Source organism: Tachypleus tridentatus, chromosome 6 (assembly GCF_004210375.1).
Source record: "Tachypleus tridentatus isolate NWPU-2018 chromosome 6, ASM421037v1, whole genome shotgun sequence".
Classification (NCBI taxonomy): Eukaryota; Metazoa; Arthropoda; class Merostomata; order Xiphosura; family Limulidae; genus Tachypleus; species Tachypleus tridentatus.
The window spans coordinates 119,711,782-119,728,216 of record NC_134830.1 but is presented as its reverse complement, the minus strand read 5'-3'; positions in this window follow the sequence as shown (position 1 = coordinate 119,728,216).

Below are 16,435 nucleotides of genomic sequence, written 5' to 3'. Positions count from 1 at the left end.
ATGGTGATAGATCCTGTTGTTTAGTACTAGGTATGGCAGTCACAGTGACTATCCTACTGGATAATGTGCACTAGATTGTTTAATTACCAACTTTAAAGAGACTGAACACTACTATAAAATGCATCAAAATGCTATTTGTTCAATAAATGTATTCAAAATTTTCTTTCAGTCAGGAATTTAAAGAAAAGTAAAAAGTCATTGAATGTTTTGCCCACATTCAGTTCTTTGAAAACGTTTTCATAGTTTGTTTAAAAACTGTTAAAATACAATCTAGAAACTAAATTGATGAAAACTCTTAGTGGCAGTCTTAAAACCAACCGTTTTAAGAGCAACTGGCATGTACATCAGTTGCGTCACGCTATAAAAACACTTTAATTAAATTATATCGCTAAGGCTTCTCAAATTTGCCTTAATAATAATAGTGAATGAACAATGTTGCGATATCGATAAGCCTACTCGAATTTATCATAATGACAGTAAACGAACAAAGTTGCTTTATCTCTAAGCCTACTCGAATTAGCATGATAATAACAACAAACGAATAACGTTGCGTTAAACAAAGAACAGACACTTGCATAAAACCCAGTTTATTATGGTTGAATTCCTTATGCCGGTGAAGCGTGAATAGAATTAATTAACAATAATATTAAGCTTAAGCGTTTAACTGAATGTTTGAAGACGCCATTCTTTATTCGATCTCTCAGGATGTTTTTTTTTTTTTTTTTCTTCTGCGAACGGGAGTGAAAAACACTATTTGAACCACATTCTCTCCGACATATCTGTTATCAATGACGGGCTTCGCTTTGTACCAGATTTCATTAGGCCTGCTGGACTACAATAAACGTTTGTTAGAATAATAAAATCCTTAATGACCGAATAATGTATGTAGTATTTGAAACTGCCATAAGTCTATATTGCAATAAACCATCATGTGTCTCTCTCTTAAATAAATACGAACTTAGGAAGTAACTTTTTTTGTTTGGTTGTTGTTGGATTTTGTTTTTCTCAAATGTAATATCGGTTGTTAGTATAAAACTAATATATATAGTTAATTTTAGCAAAAGGGATATTTATATTCTGAAGAACAAAAACGAACTCACTCTGGTGAGTAAATATCGTTTGTCATGCAGCAGCTGAGACTATATTAATCATGACGTTAATTATATATGTAACCACGACAGCTGGTAACGCAAAGTTAACACTTTGAATAGAAAAACTAGGTTCCTAATTTCCACGCATGTGCAATGCGCCATGTTGGAATTATACGTAGACTAACTGAAGCTCTCACCGTCCAGCTGGTCCCCTTTGAATTGGCAGTTAATTTGAGAGGTAATTAACGCTAACATTTGAGTTTCGATAACTGTGTTGGGGACAGCAGCTTTTCACTTCAACAAAACAAACAAAAACTTTCCAAACGTAAAAAAAATAAAAATAGATAGCACTATCAGTAATAACCTTCTTCCAAGCAAGTAATGTGAAGAAAATATTCTTCCAAGTAAATAAATGAATCTATACTTGTATGAATAAAATATTTTTCCAAGTAAATGAAACTACATATATACCATTATATACATGTATATAACTATATACATTCTATGTACATACAAGTGGATTTTTCATTTCATTTCTGGCTCGGCATGGCCAGGTGGATAAAGCGTTCGACTCGTAATCTGAGACTCGCGAGTTCGAATCCCCTTCGCACCCTTTCAGCCGTGAGGGTGTTATAATGTGACGGTTAATACCACTATTCGTTATTAAAAGTAGCCCAAGAGTTAGCGGTGGTGGGTGATCACTAGCTGCCTTCCCTCTAGTCTTACACTGCTAAGTTAGGGACGGCTAGCGCAGATAGTCCTCGTGTAGCTTTGTGTGAAATTCAAAAACAAACAGACTTGACAGTGTATAGTGACGTGTACTGAGAGTCGTTATTTTGTAATTTCTGTAAAGATAGACGATTTGTTCTCTCAGGCCAGTTAATAACTGAAGGCTCTCCAGTCTTATGCTTTCTCAAGAGTTATGATAGTTAAGTCGCGAGGAAAGAGACTCAAGATAGATATATCCAGAGAACAAATTTGTGGCGATAATCTCAGAGTTAAAGACATAAATAAACGATACACTGTAATACAACGTAGTAAACAATAAATTACAAGTGAAGTGTGCATTTTGATGTCTTACTGATAAGTGTTTCCCAGTGGTTAAGCGGTTTGTCTCATGGCTCACACTGCTAAAAACAGTGTTTTAATATTCTCCCGTTATATAGTTTTGTAGGTAACAAAAAAAACAAAAAACTAACAAGTCTAACAGAAAACCAAAGAACTCTTGGCAGTGAGGGTAGGTTAAGCTAACTAATGTAGAGTTAAGTATCACTTTACGTATATGATGTGAGATCCTACTTCTTACTGTAAGCGAAATCTTTTTAAATTTATCATAAACCAACGCTACTAAATACACTAACTTGAATAAATGCGACAACAAAATTATGTGAACATACGCGACCACAGTACTTCAAACCATCTGGATAAACATATTCTAAAACGCCGGCCAGTGGCGTAGTGGTGTGCCTGCTGACTCACACTGCTAGAAACTGGGTTTTGATACCCGTGATTGGCAGAACACAGCTAACCAGTTGTGTCGTTTTGTGCTTAATTCTAAACAGACTAAAACATTCGACAACAATACTTTCTTAAGGCGAACGTGAGAAAAATCACACCGTTAAATTCTCCGTGTCACGCTCTCTGCGTTGTACCCAGGGAATTTTAACAGTAAGAACGAACGTAAAACATAAAAAGAAAGCGGACACTTTCTGAAACATAACTGCAAAAATAATGAAAACTGAAAACCTTTGTAACCTATTAGGCGCTGCGAAACATTTATAGAAGTTCTGTATGTGGTAAATCCATAATACGCTTGGTAAATACAACATAAAATCTGAGGAACTGTTAATCTGCATAACTCTATGTGGAAAATTATCTAATATTCTTCACGAATTATATGTCAAAATTTGCATTCCTAATACTTAAATATTTCAATAAATTCTCCAGTTCTTGACACTAGGAAACGGTGAAATCGTGCCTGTTAAATCAGTGACGATCATGGGCGAGTTCAAACACATCTATTTGCTGATACTAACAACATGAGTAAGAACAAAGTTGTTACTCTTATAACTCATTTTCTTAAATAATGTTAATAAATAGGTCAGTGGAGTGTCATCCCCCGCTGTCTTCGGATTTACAACGCTGAAATCAAGGGCTCGATTCCCCCCGGTGGACACAACAGATAGCCCGTTGTAGCTTTACTATAAGAAAACATAATCTCACACACACACAGTGGAGTTTCCCGTGAAAAACAATATAATATTAAATGTTTTATGTTTTTAAACTATATGGAAACGCATATATACATACGTCCCCGTACTACATAAGAACATTTGTATATGCAATTTTCTAAGAAAAAAAAGGTTTTTGAAACTTAGCCTATGTTCTTATTTTATATCTAATACACACGGCTCTTATTACGCGTTTTGACATTTTGTTTGTTTGTTCGTTTTGAATTTCGTGCAAAGCTACACGAGGGCTATCTGCGCTAGCCGTCCCTAATTTAGCAGTGTAAGACGAGAAGCTATTCTTGGACTACTCTTTTACCAACGAATAGTGTGATTGACCGTACATTATAATGCCCCCCACATAATAGGGCGAGCATGTTTGATGTGACGGGGATTCGAACCCGCGACCCTCGGATTACGAGTCGAGAATATTAACCACGTCGCCATGCCGGGTCCCCATTTTGTTGTAAACGTAATTAAGTTGCGACTTGTGTTACGGTTTTTGATATAAGTGTAATTACGTTTAGATCAGTAAAAGATTTCCAAGAGAAGTTTCTCTCGTAAGAATAATAATAATAAATGAATAATCATATCAAAATAGTAAAAATAACATTATATAAATATTTGTATCTCAAAAACCGATTCGGTGTTGTTTTTCTATGCTTGTGACTAAAGTCTTTACTACACTGTGACCTTTACATTTACAAAGCAACGATTTAATATTTATGAATGCAAATCGTTCCTAAAATACTGAGATAATATTGGAATTACATGAATCATATATCATGGTGTATCTTCACGTACGTAGAAGTTTGAGGCTTATAATCTCGTTTAAACGCATGCACGTAAATAACACATTTCCTTCCGGCCTTTCTTTGATTTATAAAGTTTCTTATTTGGAACAAGAATTAAAAACGTTTGCAACAAAATATCGACTTTACAGGAAACACGAAACACTGCGATATTCGAGAATAAACATAAAATGTGGGTAATTTATGAAGCGGCCTTCTTAGAAAGCGTACGCAAGAGACAAAATTGAGATCTACAAAAAAAATATGTATATTTACAGCTTAAAAACCAGCGAGTGTATTTATGACAAACATGGAGAACTAGAAGATTCTTATGTACCTGTGAAACAAACACGAGAAACGAGAATGCACACGACACATCCATACTAAGTTTCGTTTGTCGTTATTACACACTACACATTTGTTGTTTTTCTTACTTTCATCTTGAACATATTTTAAATTGCTTGTGACGATATAAAAAAACACAAAAGATTCTCATTTAGGTTTCGTTAATTACTTCGAAACCTTTTAAACGATTATAAATTATCTGACTTCAACGTTTTGCGGAGGAAAGATACATCATGGTGGGAAGAAAAAACGTTTTTCACAAGATTTACAGCGATCGTTTTCAGAAGATAATAGAACACTTTTTGTTTTAACCTCTAAACATCAGACAGACTAACGTTACATGCAGAGCTTCCAGTGTTGAGTCTGAACATCAGACGGACCAACGTTATATGCAGAGCATAGAGGGGTGGGTCTGAACATCAGACGGACTAACGTTAGATACAGAGCATCGAGTGGTGAGTCTAAACATCAGACGGACTAACGTTACATGCAGAGTATCTAATGGTGAGTCTGAACATCAGACAGACTAACGTTATATGCAGAGCATCTAGTGGCGAGACTAACGTTATATGCAGAGCATCTAGTGGCGAGTCTGAGACAGACTAACGTTATATACAGAGCATCGAGTGGTGAGTCTAAACATCAGACGGACTAACGTTAGATGCAGAGCATCGAGTGGTGAGTCTGAACATCAGACAGACTAACGTTATATACAGAGCATCGAGTGGTGAGTCTGAACATCAGACGGACTAATGTTATATACAGAGCATCGAGTGATGAGTCTGAACATCAGACAGACTAACGTTATATGCAGAGCATCGAGGGGTGGGTCTGAACATCAGACAGACTAACGTTAGATGCAGAGCATCGAGTGGTGAGTCTGAACATCAGACGGACTAATGTTATATACAGAGCATCGAGTGATGAGTCTGAACATCAGACAGACTAACGTTATATGCAGAGCATCGAGGGGTGGGTCTGAACATCAGACAGACTAACGTTAGATGCAGAGCATCTAGTGGTGAGTCTGAACATCAGACAGACTAACGTTACATGCATAGCATCCAGTGGTGAGTCTGAACATCAGACAGACTAACGTTATATGCAGAGCATCTAGTGGCGAGTCTGAACATCAGACAGACTAACGTTATATACAGAGCATCGAGTGGTGATTCTGAACATCAGACGGACTAACGTTAGATGCAGATCATCGAGTGGTGAGTCTGAACATCAGACAGACTAACGTTATATACAGAGCATCGAGTGGTGAGTCTGAACATCAGACGGACTAATGTTATATACAGAGCATCGAGTGATGAGTCTGAACATCAGACAGACTAACGTTAGATGCAGAGCATCTAGTGGTGAGTCTAAACATCAGACGGACCAACGTTATATGCAGAGCATAGAGGGGTGGGTCTGAACATCAGACGGACTAACGTTAGATACAGAGCATCGAGTGGTGAGTCTAAACATCAGACGGACTAACGTTACATGCAGAGCATCGAGTGGTGAGTCTGAACATCAGACAGACTAACGTTAGATGCAGAGCATCGAGGGGTGGGTCTGAACATCAGACGGACCAACGTTAGATACAGAGTATCTAATGGTGAGTCTGAACATCAGACGGACCAACGTTAGATACAGAGTATCTAATGGTGAGTCTGAACATCAGACAGACTAACGTTATATGCAGAGCATCTAGTGGCGAGTCTGAACATCAGACAGACTAACGTTATATACAGAGCATCGAGTGGTGAGTCTGAACATCATACAGACTAACGTTAGATGCAGAGCATCGAGTGGTGAGTCTAAACATCAGACGGACTAACGTTAGATGCAGATCATCGAGTGGTGAGTCTGAACATCAGACGGACTAACGTTATATACAGAGCATCGAGTGGTGATTCTGAACATCAGACGGACTAACGTTAGATGCAGATCATCGAGTGGTGAGTCTGAACATCAGACAGACTAACGTTATATACAGAGCATCGAGTGGTGAGTCTGAACATCAGACGGACTAATGTTATATACAGAGCATCGAGTGATGAGTCTGAACATCAGACAGACTAACGTTATATGCAGAGCATCGAGGGGTGGGTCTGAACATCAGACAGACTAACGTTAGATGCAGAGCATCTAGTGGTGAGTCTGAACATCAGACAGACTAACGTTACATGCATAGCATCCAGTGGTGAGTCTGAACATCAGACAGACTAACGTTATATGCAGAGCATCTAGTGGCGAGTCTGAACATCAGACAGACTAACGTTATATACAGAGCATCGAGTGGTGATTCTGAACATCAGACGGACTAACGTTAGATGCAGATCATCGAGTGGTGAGTCTGAACATCAGACAGACTAACGTTATATACAGAGCATCGAGTGGTGAGTCTGAACATCAGACGGACTAATGTTATATACAGAGCATCGAGTGATGAGTCTGAACATCAGACAGACTAACGTTATATGCAGAGCATCGAGGGGTGGGTCTGAACATCAGACAGACTAACGTTAGATGCAGAGCATCTAGTGGTGAGTCTAAACATCAGACGGACTAACGATAGATGCAGAGCATCGAGTGGTGAGTCTGAACATCAGACAGACTAACGTTAGATGCAGAGCATCGAGGGGTGGGTCTGAACATCAGACGGACCAACGTTAGATACAGAGTATCTAATGGTGAGTCTGAACATCAGACAGACTAACGTTATATGCAGAGCATCTAGTGGCGAGTCTGAACATCAGACAGACTAACGTTATATACAGAGCATCGAGTGGTGAGTCTGAACATCATACAGACTAACGTTAGATGCAGAGCATCGAGTGGTGAGTCTAAACATCAGACGGACTAACGTTAGATGCAGATCATCGAGTGGTGAGTCTGAACATCAGACAGACTAACGTTATATAGAGAGCATCGAGTGGTGAGTCTGAACATCAGACGGACTAACGTTATATACAGAGCATCGAGTGGTGATTCTGAACATCAGACGGACTAACGTTAGATGCAGATCATCGAGTGGTGAGTCTGAACATCAGACAGACCAACGTTATATACAGAGCATCGAGTGGTGAGTCTGAACATCAGACGGACTAATGTTATATACAGAGCATCGAGTGATGAGTCTGAACATCAGACAGACTAACGTTATATACAGAGCATCGAGTGGTGAGTCTGAACATCAGACATAATAACGTTACATACAGAGCATCGAGTGGTGAATCTAAACATCCTCACTCTTGCCTTGTGCTTTTCCCAGACATCTTTTCCTTCTGTGTAAGGAATTTATTCAGTAAATAGGAGGCCCGTCTTCGATAGGCCACGTGGCTGTGTTTTTCTCGCGAAACAAGAAACCAAGAAGAGATGTTGTACCTCAGTTGATTAATCCAGTTATCGTTCCGACTTCTCTGCCGTCTCTAACTTATCAGTGTAAGATCAGATAGAGGGAAAGCAGCTAGTCATCATCACCTACCGCCAACTCTTGGACCACTCTTTTACCAACGAAGAGTGGGATTGAGCGTCACATTAATGCCTCCACGGCTAAAAGAACGAACATCTTTGGTTTGACAGGGATTCGAACTCGCGACCCTCAGATTACGAGTCGAGCGCCTTAAACACCTGGCCTTTCCACAAATGAAACAGATATATATTACAGAACAATTCCTTTATCTATCGATTCGGAAATTTCGAAGACGAACAAGACAGAACGTCATTTCCGGAACTTTTGTTACTGACATCATTTTATCTTAAAAGTGTGAAAGAGTGATTTTAAATGACACAATGATACACATTAAAATGCTGTATGTTTTGTAGTGACTACTTATTATTTTCTTTAATAAAAATATATTAAGACGCTTAATATGTATTAAAATACTGCACGGCATGGTTAGGGTTCTAGACTCGCAGTCTAAGGGTTGTGGGTTCCAATTCCCCATTCCACCCAACATGCTTGCCCCTTTCAGCTGTGGGGATTAATATATAGTGACGGTCAATCCTATTATTCATCGATAAAAGAGTAGCTCAAGAGTTGGCGGTGGATGGTGATGACTAGCTGCCTTCCCTCCAGTCTTTCATTGATAACTTAAGGATGGTTAGTGCAGATAGCTCTTGTATAGCTTTGCGGGGAATTTAAAAGAAAGCAAACATTAACACAAGATATATTAAAACACTTAGTTTTGCAATATTGATTTATTCCTAATTGCTCACAACAAGAAATCATCTGCGCCGCATGGGGGTGTGTGCCACACACACTTTGCAAAACGCTGAGAAAGACAACATTGAGACATATGAGTTTCTACCATTCTCATTCACATAATAGTAAGACACAATATGTACATTAATATAGTTTTATTAGTATTGAAATACATGTCTTTAAATAACATGACCACATGAGTGCTGAAGAGATTGGGTCTTTCACTAAGCGACCAAGACTGGATTAACGATGCTCCTCGGTTAAATGAACATGCATACATTTGAATAAAGATGAAAAGTCTGACTTTATTCTTCTGAAAAAGAAAAAAAAAGAATCCTAGAGAAACGCTAGTCTTCTAACAACAACGTTACTAAGGCAATAACAATAGCATAGGTGAAGGCTACGACGCAACAAAAGCATGTTAACACGACGTTGATTTTAAAGAAAGTCCACATGGTGGAAGTGATTTCCCTGCGGGAAGTTAAGACTTGTCAAGAAAATTATAGTTATAAGACAAACCAGTCGTGTGAGCTTATCCCAGAAGAAGCTGACTGTGTAGACATGCAGCTTTCTTTGGAAACCAAGGCAAACTGTTCGCAGCAATGGCTATATTTTTCTTTCACTTTGAAACAGTACAGCGTTGATAATTCAAACATAAGCCGGCACGTGGCGTTTGTGTGTATTAATAGACGAATCACTACGTGTTCAACAGGAATATCTCTTATCGGAGTTCACGTGCATTTCATCCGTCAAGATGTTTCTTAAGGGTGTATGAAAGACACGTAGTGTAATCTGTGTTGGTTTTTTTGTTGTTTTTTTATGTGTGTAACTGTCATGATGTAATTTGAGACGTGAAAAGTTTATTGGAATATTAAAATGTTTTCTTTTGTATAATAAAAGAAATAATTCGGTAGAATCAATTATTCTTTAAGTGAAGCACATTAAAAGGTAATACTCGTAAAAAACTAGTTTTTTATCTTGGATTAACACATGACCTAAAAATAACATAGCTAGAGTCGCACTACAATGTTTTAATATAAAAAAAAACAATTTAAATGTTAAAGGGCCTTTAAGATAGACGTTCACGTACTTGTAGTGGTTGTACTATCCGGAGGGAATCCAACCCTGGATGTTAGCACACAGGTTAGAGGAGATTACAGTCTTGTTTATTTTATCAAATATATGAACGTATGTTATACAATATAAGTGTGAGGAAAATTATATAAAAGGCAAATGTGAGGAGAATGTATTGTATGTTAATAAACTGTAACGTGAATCAAAATATTATATTAGATATTAGTATAAAGCTCACAACAGACTTACTATGCCCAGCAGTAGTAGTGCATGACTCTATGTTTTAGTTAGAGTTATATAGAGGATTCTGGAGGGAATGCGTGAAATTTACATTGTTAATAATATAAGTGACCAAGGCAGAAAACCGACGTCAGAGTACAGGCCTTGTCGACATCTTTTGATACATATATATATATATACAATCTTGAAGGTTATCTCGAAAATATTAATATAAACATTAACAAGAGATTTTGTAATTCTTTGAAATTTCGCGCAGACATTTGTGGGAAGGTGACTACTCTCCAAAGTAAAGAAGAGTATAGTACTACCATTTGGGGATAAGTACATTAAATAAACGTTTCTTTTGTATTTAGGATTCCAGCCCCCGTTATGGTAGAAAGGCACTAAATTAGTAGCTCAGTAAGCAAAATATACTACTATGAAGGGTAACAACACCTCCAAAACCAGAGTGCACTTTATATCTCACAGCATAGCTTGTACCTTTGGATCATTTCAGCATCAGTATAAATCATTATATACATGGCTATATAGCTTGCTATAACCAAAAACAAACTATATAGCCATGTATATAATGATTTAAACGTATATGTAAGGTACTTCTTTGTCACAATGAACATTGTATGTTATAGCTAACTACGTATGTATATTTGTATATGGTTGTCAAATATGCACGTGTAATGTATATGATAGTCTTTTATCTATTGAGTAATGCTGATATATTTCAAAAGAACTTATTAATGACGGCTACGGTTACAATCCTCGCAAAGATACGTATGCTTAACATAGAGTTGTCCTGTTATTGTCTGCAAGCAAGAGCCTTACAAATACTCTAATAGCTTTGAGTGTACTCATTAGTGAATGAAGAAATATTAACACTAAACATTAAAATATTAGTAAACACAACAAAACGTCTTCATATTTGGCAAACATGATGTATTATAGATAATGTATTATAATGTTTCTTTCAGTTTTAAAGTACTCTCCGAGTATATCTAGCTAGCTAGTCGTGTAAAGTTGTTAATCCTTTTAAATCTTTAATATGAACAAGCAAAATAATTCACTCAAGAATCGATTAGACAAGAGGTCCAGTGGATTGTTTTTTTTTGTTGTTTTTTTTAAATTTCGTGCAAAGCTACTCGAGGGCTATCTGCGCTAGCCGTCTCTAATTTGGCAGTGTAAGACTAGAGGGAAGACAGCTAGTCATCTACACCCACCGCCAATTCTTGGACTACTCTTTTACCAACGAAAAGTGGGATTGACCGTCACATTATAACGCTGTCATACACTACAAAATTAGGGACGGCTATCGCAGATAGCCCTCGAGTAGCTTTGCACGAAATTCAAAACAAACAATACAGAGGACATACGTTACATCGTAATTAGTTTATTCAATATACAGGGAAATAGAACTAGTAAATAATTTACATATTTTATTTTTATTCATTGACACGTGGCTCACATTATTAAGAAAGTTTCACCAGTGAAAATTCAAATGTACAATCGAGTTTTGTGTTACAATTATTTTTTAAGTTGGACAGAAACATAATATTGCAGTCGGTGAAGGAAAATATCTATCAATTAAAAATAAACGGAACAGAAAATACAACAGTTGAAGGAAACAATGAGTATTTATACTATATATATATATATCTGACATAATGTTATATTTATTTTATAAACTAATATAGTGTTGAATATATATATGTATGAATGAACATATATATATGTATGTATAGTGTTTAACTAATAAAATATGGAACATATAAATATTTTCTTTAGCTGATATAAACTTGAATATATAAGTATCTAGTTTAAGTGATAGGATATTGAATATATAAATATTTAGTTTAAGATATATGATATTGAATATTTAAACATCTCGTTTAAGAGATATGATATTGAATATATATATATATGTATATAAAGAGGTATGTAACCAATAATTCTCCTATTATGTTTGTAAGCACTTTGTTTAGCATTACTTATTTTTCGTGAGTAAAACAGTTTGTCAGTAAATATTTATGTAGTTAAAACACTTGTTTGACTGAACCGTAACTACGTCAGCTACTCAACACCCCCCCCCCCGCTAGTACAGCGGTAAGTCCACGGATTTACAACCCTAAAATCAGGGTTTCGGTTCCCCTCGGTGAGCTCAGCAGATAGCCCAATGTGACTTTGCTATAAGAAAACACACAAGATCAGTTAGTCCACAACACACAAGATCAGTTAGTTCACAACACACAAGATCAAATCTTAGTATATTTCTGTCGGATTGAAAAGTGAGGGTTGAGCTTTTTTGAGGGGTACAGAACTTTAACCTTGAATCGTCCAGGTAATACTTAGGTTACGTCTGACCTCTATCGGGATATTTGCAGCTTCTTGACAGTATAACTCTTAAATTTGAAAAGACAGGCAACCCTAATATGGGTTTGTGCGAAACATATAAATGTGCATTAATAACATTCTTGTAAAAGTCGACTAAACTCTGCATAAGTATCAACATTTTCGTTAAGAATGTTCATAAAATGTTTAAAACTAACTTTCAGAACTGCAGAGTAGTTTACAATGCAGATAAATTAACGCACATTTTCGTATAAATAGTTTTCGTTCTAGTGGGAATTTGTAGAATTACACGGGATTTGTTTCCTTAAGAGAGGTTTTGTAATTAGGATAAATTTAATCTAAATTTGAGTTTAATTACGTACAAAAACCCTTAATTACTGAATACATCAGAATATAGAATACTATTTTTATAATAATAAAAGCGCACGTACACATATAAATAATTATTAATTATAAGTTAATTCCAAAGCGGTTCGAGTCTGGCTTGAAGAAATACCAATACCAAATCGATTAAGCTTACCCATATAAGTCATATATAGAATATTATGAAATAAAACGTATCATTTAACCTCAACCTATGATATAAATATTTTTACGTGCCATATACATTTATAGCAGTGTCCATTTGAATTTTACTCGAAAATCAGAATATTCCGGAAATAATATATATATATATATATATAAACATAACTAAATAATATATAATATATATATATATACATATATATATAACACTCTTTGGATCCTGATATTAAGCTTTTTATTCTTATTTCTTTACATATACTAGCGCGTTAAGGCGTGCGCTTCGTAATCTGAGGGTCACGGGTTCGCGCCCGAGTCGCGCCAAAACATGCTCGCCCTCCCAGCCGTGGGGGCGTTATAATGTGACGGTCAATCCCACTTTTCGTTGGTAAAAGAGTAGCTCAAGAGTTGGCGGTGGGTGGCGATGACTAGCTGCCTTCCCTCTAGTCTTACACTGCTAAATTAGGGACGGCTAGCACAGATAGCCCTCGAGTAGCTTTGTGCAAAATTCCAAAACAAACAAACAAACTTTACATATTTCATTCTTTGGTGGATAACTCATCCTTTAGGACGAATAGAATAGCTCAGAAATATTATCTACTTAAGTTTAGAGCTAATAGGCCTGGCAAAGCGTAGTAGTTGGGGTACTCGACTCGAATTTTGAGAATTGTGTGTTCGAACACAGTCATATCGAACATATTTGCCCTTTCACCTGTGGGGGGCATTATAGTGTGATCGGCACTCCCACCATTCATTTATAGAAGAGTAGCCCAACAGTTGGCGGCCGGTAGTCTTTCAATACTAATTTAGGGTCCGCTAGCGCGGCCCTTGTGCAGCTTCGTGCAAAATTTAAAAAGTATAATTATAGAAAAATAAATGGCACGTTTTCTTATTATTGACAGGAAACAGTTGGTGTTGAGATCAAAGTAAGAATTTATCAGTGTCGTCCTTATCGTGGAAAAATATTAATATTCATTGTGCTCTGTAATTATGAGGAAATATCAAGATTTCTTTTTGCTTCTTCCAACCTCCTTTAACGACAAATCTCTGTTGCCCTTGCAGTATTTAAAATTATCTTGTAATCAACAAGCAGACACAAGGAGGGGGAAGTGTGAAGAAAGAGACCAAATGTGGCTGACTCCCCCTAGCCTACAAAGATCTAATTCCTAATTTAGACAAAGTAGATTTATTATAATAACATTCAGTTTTCGTCTGTTTTGAAAATGCGTGCGCATCTTATTATCCAAATGCGCATGCGCGCACAATTCAACAGCTCTAAGTACACTTTAATAGACATTTTGTACAACAACATGCCAAAAGCTTATCAAAGTTTCTAGCAAAAGGCCTAAAGTTACGTTAAAGAATCATATTCTAACATCATTTACTAATATTATTAAGTATAGCAAAGTTTAGCCCTAATTAATCTGAAGCTAAAAACGTACACAAGTTACAGTGCTAGTTTATCTGTTTATTTAAATTAAGCCTTATGTAAAAGAAGTTTAACTAACGCTGAGCATAAAACAATGGCGTTAAGGTTTGTGTTTCTGATTTAAAATATTTAGTATTATTCCAGAAAACCTGTATTTAAAGAAGTACTGTTGCAATAAACATATTAATCTGACCTCAAGTGTTTTGCTGCTCTCTGGTAGTACGATCAATATGTCTTTTTATCTTGTCCGTTTCCCTTTTAACTGAAAAACAACAACAACAAAAGTGAAACTCGCAGCCACAATGTTCAACTCACCACCTGTCAAGACATTGTCGTCAATACCAAGGCACATTAAGTTGAGAATGGAAAAGAAAAACTTTTTTTTTAATATAATGAAACTTGGAGTCGTTATTAGATTTTTCATCCGACTAGTTTTTGCAACACAGTTACCATCACCAGAGTAAAGAATTGATAACTGTGCTACCAAAACTAGTGGGCTAAAATAACTAATAAAAATCGTAGTTTTGTTTCTTATTCTTAATGCTGTAGCAAATGTACTTAAGAAGAAATTATAACACGAGGTTACTACACTGATCACTTGTTACTGATTTAGCGCTCCCTTTCATTTCTTCAAACTCGAAATTATTTTTAAGTTTCAAAAGTATTTGTTTTAAATTTTGCGCAAAGCTACACGAGGGCTATCTGCGCTGGCCGTCCCTAATTTAGTAGTGTAAGACTAGAAGGAAGGCAGCTAGTCATCAGTACCCACCACCAATTCTTGGGTTACTCTTTTACCAACGAATAGTTGGATTGACCATCACATTATAACGCCCCCACGGCATAAAGGGCGAGCATGTTTGGTGCAACATTGCGGCTCTATGGGAACATTTAGTTCCTTCAACTGTCAGCAGGGGACGCTATACCACACAAATTCTTTTTTCTTAATAATTGGATCATATAAGCATTAATATATTATTCTCTGACGAGAGTTATTGGAACTAGTCGTAACAGATATTCGTGACTTTGAAAGTATATCAAGCTTAATAAAGGAAAGGTGTCACTTTAAAAGTCAACAGTGACGAGAGATAAATTATACCTGAGGCCAAACGTTTATTCATGTCTGAGTTTCGCATGTTTATACTCAAATATTTTCAGTGTATTCAGTGTGTCTAGTTTAGAGGACCTAAATTTCACTTGTTGTCTTGTAGTATTTACCTTTGATTTGTTGTGTTAAGAAGTGTTGTCTTCAACACTGATTTAACACAAAGTTTATACATTTTTAATATTATACTATCAGCTGTTTCAAAGCGTGTACACGCACTGATATTTGCGCTGATAACGTGTTGATTGTGTTGCAAAAATGTTGAATTCAATTATCCATTTTAGTCAGTTTCTGAGTAGTCTGAATCTTTTCTTGTTAATTGCATATTCGTTTTTTCTCCAGTTTATTACAACTGGAGGTTTGGCGTGGTCTGTGGTTAGGCCATTCGAGTCGTAATTTGCAGGTCGACGGTTTGAGTTCCGTTCCTGAACATACTTGTAGACGTGTGAGAGCGATATAAAGTGACTGTCAGTCCCAGTTTTTGTTAATCAAGAGTAGATCCAAATATCTTCTCTAACTGTAAGAGCTTTATGGGTGATAATACCCCGATATTCCTCTATTTTTGCATGTTGTTTACTTCTGACAAGCTTGAGCCACTTCAACTATGCTCCCCATTGAAAGTAAAACGACCTGAAAAGACTTCCACTCCCACATGGTTTAGTGGTTAATATTAGGGCTTATAACGATCAAATCAGGGTTCGAGACTCATAGTGAGCGCAACAAGAAGCTAATAACCCTAAAAGCCCCCCAGCCACTGCCTTGTCGTTTAGCTGTAAGTATATTGTATTATAACCCTAACATAAGTGTTCGATACCCGTGGTTGAAATAACAATGATGGATAGACCATTATGTGGATTTGTGCTTAACAACAAACAATCATACCGAAGAAAAAATAAAATGAACACAAAACTGAACGCTACTTAACTGACTAAGTTTTCACCATAAGGATGTTTGACATTAATTATAAGACAAGAAACTGTCCACGTACGACAACAGCCCAGTATGAACCTTACAAGAGAGTAATTAGTTCCGCAGTAAAGCCTGCTTAACGGGGCGTGTTGTAAAAATA